The sequence below is a fragment of the Lutjanus erythropterus genome, chromosome 11 (genome assembly GCF_056507025.1).
Source record: "Lutjanus erythropterus isolate fLutEry1 chromosome 11, fLutEry1.hap2, whole genome shotgun sequence".
In the NCBI taxonomy this organism is placed as follows: Eukaryota; Metazoa; Chordata; class Actinopteri; order Lutjaniformes; family Lutjanidae; genus Lutjanus; species Lutjanus erythropterus.
The window spans coordinates 6,035,950-6,053,417 of record NC_139327.1 but is presented as its reverse complement, the minus strand read 5'-3'; the positions used below and the strand labels follow the sequence as shown (position 1 = coordinate 6,053,417).

Here is a 17,468-nt window from a genome sequence, read left to right as displayed (position 1 = left end):
TGTCGTCACAGCCAACGGATTGGCTCAAGAATTTGTCTTCATATACAAGCGAGGTGCACTTTAAGAGTCACACCATCACTGTGTTGATGCAACAAAACTCATGAAAAGCTCAAAGAGCTCCATGCTTAATGCTGTAGCCTCCATCAACACTGAAGAGAAATGTGTTGCCCTGATTATGTCAGCAACTATAAATCCTACACACGTCATCAGGGTCGGGAGCTCCTTTTACCACAATACCACCACAATACCACCAGGCTTGGGGAATAACAGATTACATGTAACAGGATACTGAAATCTGGATACAAAAAAGGTAACTGCATTGCATTACAGTTTCAGATAAAACAGACACAATCAGGTTACAGATACATTTAGGGATTATTAGTAGGATTACAGTGTTAGAATAAAGAACCATATACTACCATGTACAGTGCACACACAGCTGCCAATTCATTTTCATGGCCTGAAATGAAAAAAAAAAGCTTTATTAGGTGTAAATTTAGCAGTTTTTGACTTTAAATCAATTGATCAATAACTTGTGCACAATGAAAGAGAGAACAGCTGAACAAACAAACAAACCTAACAATGAACATAAAATACTTGAACAATTAATCTATTATTAATCAGCTATTAAATAAGTCTGCATCCATTTTAATAATCAATCAATTGTTTTGGGTCTTTTTTTATTTTTTTAATTAATAATCTAAAATTTCTGATTTCAGCTCTTTAAATGTGAATATTTTCTGGTTTCTTCACTCCTCTCTGACAATAATAATAGACATTTGAGGACGTTTTCTTGGACTTTGGAAAACGATCAACATTTTTCACCATTTCCTGATATTTTATTTACCAAACAACTAATTGATTAATGGAGAAAGTGGTTATCAAATTAATCGATTCTGCAAATAATAGTTAGAAAAAAGATCAGGTCCAAACATGTGGAGCATACATCGATTGACAAAACTGTGACAGGATTAATTAATCAATTAAAATCATGTCATTTTTATGACTAAAAACAAAAAATCTGTACTCTCTGATTTCAGCTTTTTAAATGTGAGTATGTTCTAGTTTCTTTACTGCTCTCTGACAGTAATAGTGATGGGCACTTCAAACTAAAAAGCTATTCGATATAAGCATCGTACACAAGACGGAGCCGAGGGCCAAACCGGCTTCCGTACATAAAGAAAGCTCAGCGGCTCGCGCTGCAGTATAAACCTCCGCAAAAAGCAACATGAAAAAACAGTTACAGCCTCTGAGCGCCTCCTCTCATTATGTAGTTGCTTCAAACAAGGTTCAGTGTCCACGCAGTATCTCTTAACTGTCGTCCAATATTACATAATTTAGTCTGACAGCGTCCAAACCACTGCCATTTTACCAACATAGTAGCACCAAATTCAACAGGATAAACTACAAAGTAAACACTAAAACAACACAAACACGGCAAAACGTACAGTTTACAAGTTTGAAGTCGGTTCACAACAGCTGGTATTTAACCATCACTGAGCTTGAGCCGTTAAGAAAGCAGTCAGACGGACACACCCTCAAAAATCAACTTTTTGTCCACTCAGCTCTTGTGTCCTCGGAGGCTGAAGACTGATGTAAAGACTTGTGCTGCTCCTCTGACATGGTGTCAGTTAGTTTGGAGTCAGTAAATGTTCAGTAAACAGCCTGTCACTCTGAAATTAAACATATCAGGGTCTGCAGACGTCCTGTCGGTGATACTACCTGGGCCTGTAATAACGCGAGATCTAATGGTATCCTGTTATTTTACCAGTCGCCGGTAAAACATGGGAAAATACATGTTGCGAAACGATAGTCACATGAACTATTTGATTTTTTTTATATATATATAATTGAATGACTATTCAAATATTCGAAAATCATGACCCATCCCTCGACAGTAGACTGAATATTTTTTATGTCAATTTGATGATGTCATCTTGGACTTTGATCATTTTCTGACATTTCATGAACCAAACAACTAATCCATTGAGAAAATAATGGACCTATTAATCAATGATGAAAATAATCATTAGTTGCAGCCCTAAAAACACAATATTAGGCTAAAAAATTTCAACATATTTTCTATTGAGGTAATCCAAAAGTAATGGCAAGTCATCAAGTTACATTACTTTAATATATACATTTTTAAAGTAACCCTCCCAGACCTGACCACCACACTGTGATGGACAACACAGTGGAGTTGTGTCAGCTCAGCATGACTATCACAATGGAAAACCCTATAATGGAGAGCAGCTCACCTCTTCTAAGTCATTTGAACCAAATTCAAAACTAGAGCTGTAAAGAAAACATAAGGTCGCTCAAACTCTTGGCTGATATTAAAGAAAGCATCACTGTCTTAAAAGAAACAACACCTTCAGATGGAGTCATGAACCTGAGGAGCAGCTACACACCACTTACATTCAGACCTTGAGGATGAGGTTTTCTAAATAGAAAAACACTCATCCACTAAACAGAAAATAAAACAGAGCCAAACACTCAGCTGAAATAAAACGTCCAATATTTTATTTTTTATCTGTTTTGAGAAAAGGCAGCAATGGAAAGCAATTTCCTGACCAGATAAAGGTAGATAAGGACATGTTTCCTGGTCAACAGTCCTTAACAAAACAAACTGCTCCTTTGTCCTTATCTCTCAGCAGAGAAATTACAACATGACGGGGGCAGCGGGCTGACTGAGTCTGCCTGTGACTGTGTACAGCCAACACTCTGTCTCCATGTCACTCTGACATTTTCAAAGACTCAAAAAGGGGAAACAAACTTTTGATTCAAAAGCAGATTCACAGAGAAACAAGTCACGCAGAGGCTCTGAAGCCGTGTCATGTCCACAATGATAATGATAACATGTTGAATTAAAAAAGTTATCAGCCCTCTATTATACACATTATGATGCCAGTTTGTAAAAAAGAAATTGTAATTTTTTTGGTCATAAAATAGACCAAGTAAACTTTTTTTTTCTTTTTTGGGTACACTTTAGGGTGCGTTACCTTAAAGCGACACCGTACCATAATGGTAAGGAATGAAACATTTATTACAATACTTACGGAAAATATTCAGCTGCCTCACCAGGTTAAAATGAATGTCATTTGAAATGGAAAAATATTGAAAATGAACTAATTTCATAAGTTTGTTCGTCTGGACGTTACCATTGTGGAACAGCCTCCTGGTGTGTGTCTTTTCTGTCACACAGTATGTTGCCACCATTTGTTGTGTTGCTGCCATCTTTGGCTCACTGCTTATAAGTTAAAATAAAATAAAATAAAATAAAATAAAATAAAATAAAATAGTTATCAATGCATTTTGACTCCATCTTATATTGGCTGAACAGTATATGAAGCTACACACAATACTAGAAATGTCATGGTTGGGGTGTTAATTCAAATCAATATTTACATTTTAACAGCGTTCCATGACTTAATTATTAAATAAAGTGCATTAAACAATTTAAAAATAACAATTACAGGAAAAGATATTTTCAGAAAATTCTTGTGGAGAGAGATGATGGAGCTGAGCCATGTGAGGAAGGCTGCAAAAAACGGATTCAACACGACCTCCAGAGAGTCATGTAAAAATTAGTTTCCTTAGGGCCCCGCCTCTTTTTTTAAGTATTGCACTATAAATTAGGATGTATTTTGAGAGTGTGAAGGGACAGAAATGGGTACGTTTCCTCGAAGCAACGTTGTTTTGGGTTAAAGTAACCTGCGGCTCCGGAGCCACATGCAGCTCTTTTGTCCTTCTCCAGTGGCTTTAACTAAAAGATACATGGAAATAAATAAGGGTTATTTTTTAATATTTAAAAGGGAGTTTAGACCCTCAAACTTAAGACTTTAATAGGAATAGACTCGCTGTGGATGCCAAATTTTAAAAAAGAGAAGATTTCAGGGGAAAACATACAAATAATTGTGGCTCCGGACAGCCTATGTTGTTTTTTGGCCAAAAATGGCTCTTTCAAGTGTAAAGGCTGCAGACCCCTGGGTTAAACAAAATGTAGGTGTAGCCCAGCTGTGCAACAACAACTGTTTCTTGACCCGTGAAGATGGTTGATTCAGTGATTAATGTGATTGTATGCTACCTCTAAAATCCACAGCACCAAACTGTGGTCAGGACACCCCTGGTTTTGGGCTATTTTAGCCTGATTCAATCTGCAAACTAGTTCTTGACAGTTTGGCCCAACTCTGTGGTGAAGAATGCAGGAAGACACAACTTCTTGTTCTTCTGTGGCAGCAAACGCAACACACGATCCTTCAGTTACTATTGTGCTGCAACCTGTGCACAATTAATTGCAACATTTTCAAAATTACATTACTTGTTCTCTAGATATAAAAAACATGTTTGTTTGGTACATACTCCAAAAAATATCACATAATCAATCGGATTCGTTTTTTTCTTCAGTAAAAATGAAAACCGTTGCAAAATTTTCCTTTCCTTTCAAACACCAATGGAAGGTGGCCACAAAAGTCACACAAAAAGTGAATGGCTATATCTAAAGCCAGTGTTTGTTCATTTTGAGCTACTGTAGAAACATGGCGGTGGTACATGGTGGCCTCTAGGGTACCCATACCCTCTATAGATTTTCAGTTGATTATACGCAAATAAAATGTATTTATGAATATTTTATTCTGTCATATTCTGTCAATAAATACCTTTAAATCTCAGACGCTGGACCTTTAAAAACATTTAAAAGAATATCTAAATCTAATGCAACTGCATGTTCAGAGGCTACATGTTGTATAGTACTTGAGCTATGTGTCCTGTTCAGTTTATCTCAGGGGATCAGTGTGAATGTTTATTTTGAATTCACTGTTAATCTAAACAATCTACAAAAGGAGGAAATTGTTGTGCGTACACCTCGCAGCTTTGCAGCATCTGACTGGTTATTATATAGAAAGTCCCAGGCCTGAGGGAGCATTCTCCCGGAGCAGGAGCTGGCGGATACCCAGCATTCACATCCTGACCCCGTCCTCAAACAAGGGCCAACTGGAGCTGAAATCACAGGGGCCTTATTCCAGCTAGGTTGGCCTATTGTCTCACTGTGTGCTTTCCACCATGGTGCAGAGCTGTGGTCATCGTGTGGTGAACTAGGGCCGCTCAGTCAGGGCTCAGACACTTCACTCTTTTATTACTGCGTGATTTAAAACCTCCTTACAGTGAACTGAAAATAACTCCACATAAATCATGTCTGGTACAGTATGTATTCAGTATATGAGAGTGCACTTATAAAACTCTGTCTGTCTCCACATGTTCAGCTTTGTTTTCCAGTAAATAGACCAAGTGTAAACTTGGTGCCTAATGTGGATAAAATGCAGATGTTTTCACAAGCAGTACAAGTAAGTGTTGAAGGGTTGAGGGGATGGTTCAGATTATTTAAAGTGGGGTTGTATAGAGTACGTACTGATAGTCAGTGCATTACCTACAATAGGCCACTTTATCTTACCATCACAAAGGCTTTTCTGACAAGAAACAGCTGTTATATAAGCCAAAAATCTCTCTCTCACTCAATCCAAAACAGCAACAGCTACATCTTCCCCTCAGTTAACCCCATCGGTTCCTTAACTTTATGATGTCATATGCCCAGTCTGACTGAATCTGTTTTATTTTTGTTGTTTGTTTTTTTTTGGAGACAGCCCTTGCTTACTGCAGTTTCAAACATGAAAAGCACCAAATGGACATGTTGTCAAGGTTAAAAACATGGTTTTCATGGGAGGGGGTCTTTAAAACACCAAAGTCATTTAGTAACATGAACAAACTAACCAATCAAGGCAGCGGTAGACCACCACTCTTATGTTCTATGATGAAAAACGACTGATTTCACCAATGGAGTGGTGGCTTTGGAGGAAGCAATATTTTTCTTATATAACTTAAATATACTATATTGGAAAAGGCTGTCTGACAGCAAGAAAGCAGTGAACATATTCTGAATATGTCATTAAAACTGATATTGATTTTTTTTTAGGTAGCTAAAGTACATTTTGGTGCTGACCCTGTCCACACAGCAGTACATTTCTTGGCGACCACCACCAACTGAAGGTAATACACTGACTATGGAAAAGTACCTCATACGACCCCAATTTAAATAATCCAAACTATCCTTTTATTGCAGCAATAGTAAGATGATGGAGCAAAGCTGTGCAGCGAACAAAGGCAATGACTGCTGAAGCACAAAATATCACAAAATAGACACAAGGTGAGGTGAAACTGTTATTGGAAAATGACAAAACAAGGTATTCCAGGATTTCCATCAAGACTTGACAGAAACAATCTGCTAATGGAAATGTGTACAGCATAAACTGCTGTGCCTTTGAAGAAATGTCTTCAACACAAGGTCTATTTAGAGTATAATCACTGTAAGCAGCCGCACACGGACAATTAATAACGCCAGACCAGAGCCGCCGTTACGTACATGTGCATCACATGTGCGTACGGCACCCAGTGCTGGAGAGGCCCCTTAAACTGCCTCTCACAGCTCTGCCTGCTGCATCAGTAAACTCTGCAGCAACATCCTCAGGCTCGGTCGGTATAGATGTGTTTGAGGCAGAACTCTCAAAGTTGTGAAGTTTGGGGCAGATTGGACCATGTAAAACCAAGTTACAAACCACTTCCTGTTTAGTGCCAAAACATGGAATTTCAATGCCTCGCTACGATAACGCTGTTCAACAAAGACTCAAGCTTTTATTAACTTTTCATCATCGAGATATTTTCTATATGCTGCACAAGTTTGCTCAAAGTTAGGCTAAATTTTTGCGACAGTCTATGAATGTGCATTTAAATAATTTTTCATATCGGGGTCCATAAACAGTATTAGAGTATCAAAAATTGGGTCTGAGTGGAACACCGAGTCTCTTGTGGATTCAGTGAGCCCAGCTGTATTCATGTGTAATGATGTTACTCCCTACAGAAGCTATTTCACTTTGGTGAGACTATTTTTTGAAACTTGGCCTCACTGTATATAAAATGACCTTTAGTGACCTCTAGGATAATCACAGCCTCATGAAACCTCACAACCACAAACTAGAGACCTGGGGTATTTAGAGGGTGTGTGACTTTACTAATTATATTTACAATATAATGGTTTCTGAGCAATTCCCAGAACAGAAGTACCAGCTATCACTGAAAAATGCTATTATAGAAATCTCAAAATGTTTTTGATTCCAAATCACAGCATGATTTTTTCTATCGAGTTCCTCAAGGTCTTGCTGTCATAAAGGGATAGCTAAAATGAAATCCAAAAATGAAAATTCAGTCATTATCTATTCATCCTCATGCAGATTGAAGGTTGGGTTTAGTTTTTTAGCAGCATTGTAGAATCTCCCAAACAATGGAAGTGAATGGTGACCATTTTTTAAATGTAAAAAAATAACAGAAAAAGAAACATAAACTGTCTTCATACTGCTTGTCTCGCATAATCCAAGTCTTCTGAAGTCCCAACATGCTGTTTGCACACCGTCACACTACACACACCCAGTTCAGAAGGCGTCCATGCCCACGTGAACGTGGCTCTAAGCCAACGATCTACAGTGAAGATTTAGGCTATAAACATGGTGTAAATAACGTCTTTCAAGTCAACTTGAAATGTTGGGGCTTTAGGATGTTCTGTCTACTCTTGTCTATTCTCCAGACAAGCAGTGTGGAGATTTTTTTTTTTTTGCTGTTTTATTACACTTATAAACTGGTCACCATTATCTTCCATTGTTTAAGTGGTTTCCTGTGGCAAATTTTTCACCAAAGCGGTGTTATAAATAGCTTCAACCAAATAGCTGGATAATAATTGTCATCATATACTTGCATTATAATAGTCTAATCTGGGTGTAAATCAAAAGTTTGATCACAATACAATATTGTATGGATTCTTTAGACAACAAGATGATAAGTCTGCCATGATATGATTTCAGTTCAATTCACTTCAAGTCAGGGACCTGCAATCAATATGGGATGATATCATTTGCCAATCATGTCAACTCACAAAAAGCAGCTGATGATGATTCGTCAGTTTTATGACTGAGCTCATTTGTGATACAGACATGCCATGGGAATTTCAGAATAAAAGCGTATCTTAAAGATGACTTTATAGATTGATATTTTTACTTTACATGAATAACATTGGATTGTTGAACAGTGAATCAATGTATCAGTCCAGATCAATGCATTTTCACACCCCAAGTTCAACTACCATATTATTGGGAGAGTGGGGGGGGGGGGCACCAAACTCAAAATTATTTGACCTCATTAAATGTGACTTTTGATGACTGTATTTACCTGATGAATATACACACTGGCAGCATTTTACTAGTTACCTTCTATGTTCAAACTTCAGTGTGTTGCAGTGTATAGGCTGTAATGAGTCAGCAGTGTTGGCTGTTTTAACGCTGTACTTACAGTAACAGGAACTGTACTGTTGTTTGGACTCTCAGGTTTAATGTGCCATTAATTTTTAATGTGTTTTCTATTGTTTCTTTTAGCTCCTGTGATACTGTGTACAGTGTAGTCTCTCCTCTGTTTCAGGACAAGCTGAAGAAGTGCACATTTAATGTCTTTTGTTGCTGCATTTGCAGCCAGCGCCTTGCAACCCTGTGAAGAAGAGCTCTCTGAATATTACTCTAATTCACCCGTTTTCACCTGTACGCTGACCTCTCATTCAGCTGGCATCAGATCAGTTTCCTCTCATGAACCCGCCACTTACCTGACGGGACTTCACTACTCTCCTCACTGTCTTGCCAGCTCCCAGAGGTAACCTGGTTACTGTCGACACCCCTCCAAGACTGCAGGCGCCTTGCTGTGTTGACGCCGTCTGTGGAGTTAGAGTTATGGCTCATTGAATAATAATACAATAATCCACTAAGTCTCAGCCAACCAATTGCCACGGAGCCTCAGCCATATCGCTCTATTATTAGCCTTTTATCTCGGTCACTGTCGCCTCTTTCCAGGCTTCCATCGTTCACTGCTTCATGAAATTTATATATGCATGCATTAATTGTATCCTTAATCTTTCAGTGGATTTAGCCTAAAATAGAGTTTCCATTAGTGCCACGTGCTCATTATCCACACACACACACACACACACACACACACACACACACACACACGCACAGGGAGGAGGATGAGGGCACGGGCTGGAAACAAAGCTGCTGCTGAAGCCAGTGAGTTTATTTCAGCAAAGGCTGATGTTTTTCATCACCCCATGTGAACCTGCATCCAGCAGGGGGTCATTCAGTAAGACATTAGCTTCTGCTTGTTAAAGGGATAGTTCAGATTTTTCTTTTGAAGTGGGGTTATATGAGGTACTTATCCATAGTCAGTGTATCACCTACAGGTCAGAACACCCCCAGTTTAGAGAAGCAGCAGGAGTACCAGTGTAGAAAGCTAAGCAGTGTGAACATCAGCAGAAAAACTTACCCACCTAAAACACTGATAGCAGCTTAAAGGGATAGTTCACCCAAAAATGCTGATTGAAGTCTTAGTTTTTTTAGTCCACAGTGACCAGTTTTCAAATGTAAACTCTAAAGTCTTCTAAAGCCCCGACATGCCAAGTTGATTTGAAAGTCGTAATTTACACCATGTTTTTATCTTAAATCTTCACTGTAGATTCTTAGCTTGGAACCATGTTCATCTGCACACTGTCTGAACTGGGTGTGTGTGGTGTGACAGTGTGTGTGTGCAAGTGAATGACATGTCGGGGCTTTAGGAGACTTGAATTACACTGGAGGAGCAGTATGGAGGCATTTTATGTTTTTGGTTTTCAGGCGTTTTTCCGTTTTAAAACTGGTTACCATTCACTTAAACTGGGAGATTCTGCAACACTGGTTTTGTGGACTAAAAAATTAGACCTGTTTTTTGATTTTGTCAAGTCTAAAGCAATCAAATTTGTGACTCTAGTCTGACTTCAATAAACTTGAACATGAACTAAAAATAAATAAATAAATAAACCTGACCTTCAATTGGCATGAGGGTGAGTAGATAATAGCTGAATTTTCATTTTACCTTGCGATCAAAAAAACTTTTTCTGATAGGAAACCACAGTTATACAAGGCAAACATCACTGCCTCTGAACTAACAAAACTCCACTAGCAAAAACAGTGATTTTATCCTGCAGAATATTTCTTGCTGGTGATCTACCACTGCCTCGATTGGTGAGCTTGTTTGTGTTTTTGTGTGATTTTGGTGAATCTGAACTAATCTGTGTCATACAATAACACAAACAAATAATCGAGGCAGCGGCAGACCAGTAGCATCCATGTTTTGTGAGATAAAATTACCGTTTTTGCCAAAGGAGTCTGGTGGCTTTGGAGAGAGCAATATTTGGATTATGTAACAGTGGTTTCCCATGGGTCATGGCTAAGGTAAAGCAGTGAAAATATTCTAACTATAGCATGCACTTAAAGGTAGTCAGTAGGATTTGTCCGAGCAGTTCCTAAACGCATCAGGACGTCCAATACCAACGTTTTCGGTTAGCAAAACATCCCGAGCATGACTTAAAAATAAGGAAATACAGGCAGAGAGCAGGGACCTCAGGTCATTGCTCAGCTTTGTACACCAAGACATACAATGACTATGTGTACGGACTTCATACAACCACACTTCAAAAAATCCAAACTGTCCCTTTAAAGTAAGAGCCAGTTTAATCAGCTAGGCAGCACTTGCCAGTTGTGAGGCAACCTCAGATTTATTACAGGTGATATAAATGAGGCAGATATTGAGAGTGGCGCTGCAGGAAGGCCAGGGAACAGATAGAGAAGAAAACGGGTGGTCAGATCTTCTACTAATCAGATTTGGGAGGACAAAAGGACAGACGAATGTGATTATTCATTTGCTTTGCAAAAATGATGACATCACCATTTTGTTGTCAAAAGACTTTTTGTTAAAAAAGAGAGGGGGGAAAACCCTACTACAAGCCACAGCAGCTCAGTAAATCAGCTTTTTAAAGCCTTCATTACATGTAAACATTTGCAGATGATCCGCTGAGGCGACCCCAGGAGCAGTCAAGAGCAGGAGAGGAAGACATATTCAGTCATGTAAAGACAACTAGATTATATGCCGTATAAAAGGATAGATTAATACTTTCAGTCAGCCAGTTCGGTGTTTAGCATGTCAGAAAAATGCTGTCCTTTACCCTGAGGCTGCATGCATGATGGGAAATGGAGTCAGGTCAAAATTAGGGCTAAACGATTTTGAAAAAAATATCAAATTGCAACTATTTGAACTGATATTGCAATTGTGATATTAGAGATAATGATAAGTTTTACATCATTAATGTTATTTTGATTGAAAAACACATTAAAGTGACTATGGTATATTTTTTTGCAGGAATCTGTACCAAATTAAGATGTTTTTTTTTTATGTCTGTAGAATCTGATGTGAAGGACAGGACATGTCTGCCTCACCACATTCATGACTTTAAAAGTTTTTTGACACACATTTTGCCTTTAACAAATATTGCACCTCCTGCAATTTGAAAAATTAGAGAAAGCCATATTGCAATTTCAATAAAATTTCAATTAATTGAGTGTTTCTGCTGCTACTGTGAAGTGAACCAAACTGGGTGTTTCAGTGGCTGATGCTGATACTCAGAGAGCAGGGAAAGAAAAGTCATGTATAATTCCATTATCCTATTCACCATTACAATCTAAAACACAGTTATTTTAGTCAGTACAACACATTCACGTTCTCATGCAAACTTGTCATACCAATATATTTGTCACCACCCCTCCACGTCAGATACTGAAACATAAGATACACTTAAGCCGCTGTATCTGACACCACCAGACAGCCTTTTAATATGTGCTTAATGCTGTTTAAGCACAAAAAACTACTTGGTTAGGTTTAGGATGAGACTATGTTTGGGGTTACAATAACTATGTCACATGATGTCACTTTCAAGACAAAGTCATCCATCCCCTCCTCCTCCTCCATGTGTGGACATTGTCTCTCTTTATACTACATCAACAACCTGTGGCATCTTATACAGCAGCAGATTAGTTTACATTGCAGTTGCTATTTATTTATTTATTTATTTATATATTCAACACTAACCTGACATGCCATGTGGTTGGGAAGTCTGTTTGGAAAAGGGAAGGCACTTTCAAAAAACACTTGGCAGCTGATTGGATGAATCACATCCAACACAGGCTAGCTTCAACCAATCAGATCAAACTCTTGCCAAAGCTGGTCAGGAGAAGACCGAAAAACATCTTTTCCATGGAGAATGAAGAAATATTCTCTGATTCTGATATAAGTGACGCTATCACAGTGGCTACGCTAACCTCTTACGTTTGAGACGAATCACCACCGCTGATGCTACGAGCTGTCGTCACACCTAAAACCATGCCCGTAGCTGCAAGTGAACTCTCCTAGGACACTGATTGGCTGCACCACTTTTGGTGCGGACACAAATGGATAACTTGAAGCCTGGCGAGATGGTTTCTCGCGTGATCTCACGAACCCAGCTGCTTCACAAAGTAAATTTAACACTACCCAGCAAAAGTTTAAAATAGGACTTTGTGTTACTTAGGAGAAACATGTTTTGTGTTTTTAATTTAGAAAAGATCAATGTTGTGTGCATGACACAGTGATAATTCACATGATGAAAGTTCCTTATTTATTGTTAAAAGCTGTCTTGTGTTTAAACATGCATTTAACTGAGTAATTAAATCAGAGAATAGTCAGAAGAAACACCTCATATTTGCTGTTTATATATCCAGATGTAGAATAATAGTAAATTATGACATATCTCACTCTCTAACATGACAGTACACAAGCTGCTTTTAACAATAAAAAGTATAGATATCAGTATTATTGATGATCCTGGTCCTGATATTATTTGTTATCAGACTGAAACCAAATTCTGTGGTATTTCCCACCTCTAGTACGCGTTCATGATCATTTCTTATTTTTGTGTGTCTTCTCATTGTATCTGTGAGTCTGTCAGCAGGTGTCACTGAAGTTTCTCAGTAAACAAAAGCAATTTTACTGATTTCACAACTGTCAATCAACCAACATGCAGGAAAACAAATGACAGCTAATAATCTGCTTGTCTCCAGTCACTGTCTTGTATATATTTATATGAAGAGGCAGTGAGGACAGATCACTCAGCTCAGTTCCACTCACAAAAGCAAACCCAGTGCCAAGTGACAGTTCCTCAGATTATATGAAGATAATCCGATAAAGTGCGCACAAACACTTACTTTACCTCCAGACAGCCTTTGTATCCCGGACAGTGATGAAACAGTCAGAAGCTGCCGGTTAATCAGTTATTTCCCTGGATGTTGACATAATGTCGTCTCTTCACAGTTGGACTTCACGGATTCATTTAAGTCTTTAAAGTTGCTGTGAGCGGCGGTGTGACACAGACAGGTTACTGTGCAGACCCGAGCAGCGAGGAGCGCTTCAACGCAACAAACTTTTAAAATATTAATAATAATAAAAAAAAAAAGTTTAACCATAAATCAATGTATGGGCTCCCCTCTGAACAGACGGACCTTCAGCGTTCATAGAAGAGTTAAAAACTGTAATCCGGCAGACACGGTGTGGGTGGAGCTGTGGGCTACACTGCAAAAAACATCCCATCTGAGCGCTTTGAACAGCAGACACTGAGACAAGTGCTGCGTTGACAGGGGGACTTTTTATAGTGTGCAGGATAACTGTCAGAGGTAAATGGACCTGAGCAGAGACACTGCAGTGTCACTGCTGGTGGACATGGAGGAGCAAGTGTTCAAACAGGATGTTGTAGCTATTCTGTGGTGAAGTCTGGTTGTGCCATGAGAGTCTTTTAACTTCAGCAAAAACATTTTAGTGACACTTAGGACCATAAATAAAATCAGGGAATATTTTAAGGGTAGCCTGTATATAAATAAGGATATATAATCAAGGTATATAATCAGGATACTTATAATTAAACATAGAGTATATAATCAGGGTATATAATTAACGGTATAAAATCAGGGTATATATAATTAAGCGTAGTCTATATGATCGAGGTATATTTGTAGGCGTATATAAATAAGGATATATAATCAGGGTATATAATTAGGATATATATATAATTAATCACAGTAATCAGAGTTTTTTTTATAAATAAAGGTATATAATCAGGATATATAATTACAGGTATAAAACCAGGGTATATATAATAAGCATAGGCTATATAATCAGGGTATTTTTTGGCATATACTGTATAAATAAAGGCATATAATCAGGGTATATTTTAAGGGTAGCTTATATAATCGGGTATATATAATTACTTGTGGACTACATAGTCAGGGCATATTTTTAGGCGTATATAAATAGGGGTATATAAACAGGGTATGTAATCAAGGGTATATATCAGGGTCTATATAATTATGCTTAGCCTATATAATCAGGGTAATTGTTTAGGTGTGTAAGGGCATATGATGAGGGAATATAATTAAGGTCTATATAATTATGCACATACAATCAGGGTATATTTTAAGAGTATATAAATCGCCTAAGGGTAAACAATCACGGTATGTTTTTAAAGGTAAATAATTAAGGATATATAATATGTATTATAATATGTATGTATCATTAAGTGTAGACTATATAATCAGGATGCATTTTAAGGTTGTATAAATAAGGGTATATGATCAGTCTAAATTTTTAAGGGTATATAATAAAGGGTATATAATCAGGACATTTATAATTAGGTGTAGCCTACATATTTAGCGTATATTTTTAAGGGCATATAATCAGGGTATATGTATTAAGGGTATACAATCAAGTAATATTTTTAAGGGAATATGATTAAGGGTATATAAATCAGAATCAGGTTTATTGTAATGTAGGTTTTCGCATACAAGGAATCTGCCTTGGTGTTTTGGTGAATAATATGAATAAACGCAGTAAGTAGGGAAAACAAGTAGTGCAAGTCAAGAAGCGTAGAGTGATTGCAGTGCCTACATGTACCAGGATGCATTGCGCTCGAGCCTCTGATGCACATGGCCATTTTGCAGTGTATTTCACTCCTATAAGCTATCATTTTATTGGCTACAACATAGTGATATGCAACAAATATGCTAATCTAGCACACCCTCTGGCTATCCAGAGAGGGAGAGTAGAAGTCCAAGCTGAAACAGCCTGTAGTTCTTCTTCCTTCACACCAACAACACCTCTGGGACATCACTGCATGCAGAAAGAACAACAAAGTTTACAGCAGCAGAACTCACCTTTCTCAGTCAATACAGCATGCACTGAGGAATTTATTGGCTCAGTTTTTTCCCATCAAAACTAACTGAACATCCACGTGAAAAGTGTTGAAATTACAAATTCATAAAACCTTCCTAAAATTAATCCTTTATCATTTGATTTTGCTGTTCAAGAGACTGAAGTCCATTCCCAGGACGATGATTCACTATCAATCAATAATAATAATAATACTCTGAAATAAAGTGAAAATTCACTGTAGTCAAGTTCCAGACTTCCACATAGCTTCATCTGATTCAGGAACTTTCTAGAAACAAGATGGGATTGAATGCATTAAAAATGGAGATTATTAGTAGATTTTCAATTTTAATATAAAATATGATATACTACCATGCACAGTGTACATACAATTCAATTCACTGTCATGGCCTCGGGTGAAAAAATGCTTCACTGGGTGCAAATTGTGCAATTTTTTGTCTTTAAAGCAGTCAATCAACAAATCAATAAAGAAGGAACAGCTGAACAAACTAACTAACCTACTGACAAACATAAAACACTTAGAGCTGCAACGATTTTATTAAATTAATCTGCAACTATTTTGATAATCAATTCATCTTTTTGAGTCATTTTTAATGCAAAAAAGTCAAAATTCTCTGACACCAAATTCTTTAATTAAATGTGAATATTTTCTGGTTTCTTTACTCCTCTCTGACAGTAAACTGAATATTTCTGAGTTGTGGACAAAACAAGACATTTGAGGACGTCATCTTGGACTTTTTATTAGTTTATTTGTAACTATATCAGAATATTTTTAAAGTAACCCTCTCGACCCTGCTAACAGCATGGACAAATGGAACTGTCTAACCCATCTATCATATTTTTCAGGATTTTCAGAGGATGTGAAGACTTGACCAAATGTATGGATAATGCTAGGAGTCTGAGGAAACCTCACTGTGAACATATGGAGCATCAGAAATCTCTTTCTCTCCTTTCTGCAGGATTAAATCTTACCCTATAAATTAGGCATTATGGATATTAAAATTGCAAAGGACGTCTGAAACAGAGGAGATAGATGAAGATGAAGATGAAGTTTTTTTTTAAAGAGGGTTAAACCATGTGCGCTGCTGGTTTGAGGTGTGCGTGGAGATGTCAGGAGGGAGAGATCAGAGAGAAATAATTTCATTAAACTTCCCTGTGGGGGGTGTGAAGTTGCCAAGGAGGCTTTGCAAAGGTCCCATCCCTAGAAAATGTGAGTGTTTCCAGGAATCTACCTAGTAGTACAAGGGAGGAGGAGGTGAGGAGGTTTGGATAGGGCTGAAAGAGACCCACACTGTGCAAGAAGAGTTTCCATGGAGCAGAAATGAGCGTGAAGGCTAAAAGGACAGATGACGTGAGTGGTTTATAAAATGAGAAAGAGATATCATATATTAGATTATTGATTTTCATGGACCCTGACTGACAGTCTAAAATCGATTGTGAGCGCAAGAATAATTACTCACACTTACTCACTGACTGAAAATCCAACTCATACTCTGTGAAAAAAGCTGCATTTCATTTGTGTGACTATTTTCCCAGCCTGTTTGTCTCCCAATACAAGGTTAAATGGACAAACAGTCTTGCATGTACCTTGTTGACATTGCATGTCTGACATTCAGTTGCTATGAAAGGGACTGTGCTGTCTGCTGTTGGAGAGGATGTGGATAACAAAAAGCAAATATTACACGTAGACTGTAAAAAACAAATAAAGCAGCATTACTCAAACAAACTGAGACCATCAGTTGCAACAATTTTCTTGAGTTCATAGACTCAAAAGTTTGAGGTTATCTGAGCTCAAAAGTATAAAAACACATATATATCTATTTATTTATACATCATAAATAAAATAGTTATTTTTTCTAAATATTTGTCTTTTAGGGACCTTTTTGGGGACCCTTTCCCTCATTAATTGAAAATTATGAGTTTAATAAACACAAAAGAAAGAAAATTCTACTGGGGTTTGAGATTTTTAAGTTAGTGAAAACTCTAAACAGAAGTTTTCACCATTTACTACAAATCTAAGCATTCAGTTTGACAGTGCAAAGACATTTAAAGGTTCAGTATTAATATCTTTTTGTCGAGAGCTTGGGAAAGCCTTGAAGGGATAGTTTGCCCAAAAATTAGAATTATCTACTCACCCTCATGCTGATTAAAGCTAAGGTTCATTTTTTTTTAGTCCTCAAAACACTGCCGGAGTTTGACAGGAAAACAGTGTTACAGAACCTTGCAAACAATGGAAGTGAATGGTGACCAGTTTTCAAAGGGAC

The 17,468-nt window shown here is 37.6% G+C and overlaps 1 protein-coding gene across 1 annotated transcript in view; it reads right to left on the bottom strand.

Moving 5' to 3' along the window:
* gdpd5a (glycerophosphodiester phosphodiesterase domain containing 5a) overlaps positions 1–13,431 on the bottom strand; it is a 46,653-nt gene extending 33,222 nt beyond the window's left edge. Inside the window, exon 1 of the mRNA XM_084730685.1 lies at positions 13,191–13,431. The gene's annotated coding sequence lies outside the window, so the exon portion shown is untranslated. The remainder of the gene's footprint in view (positions 1–13,190) is intronic.
* Between the last annotated feature and the right edge of the window lie 4,037 nt (positions 13,432–17,468).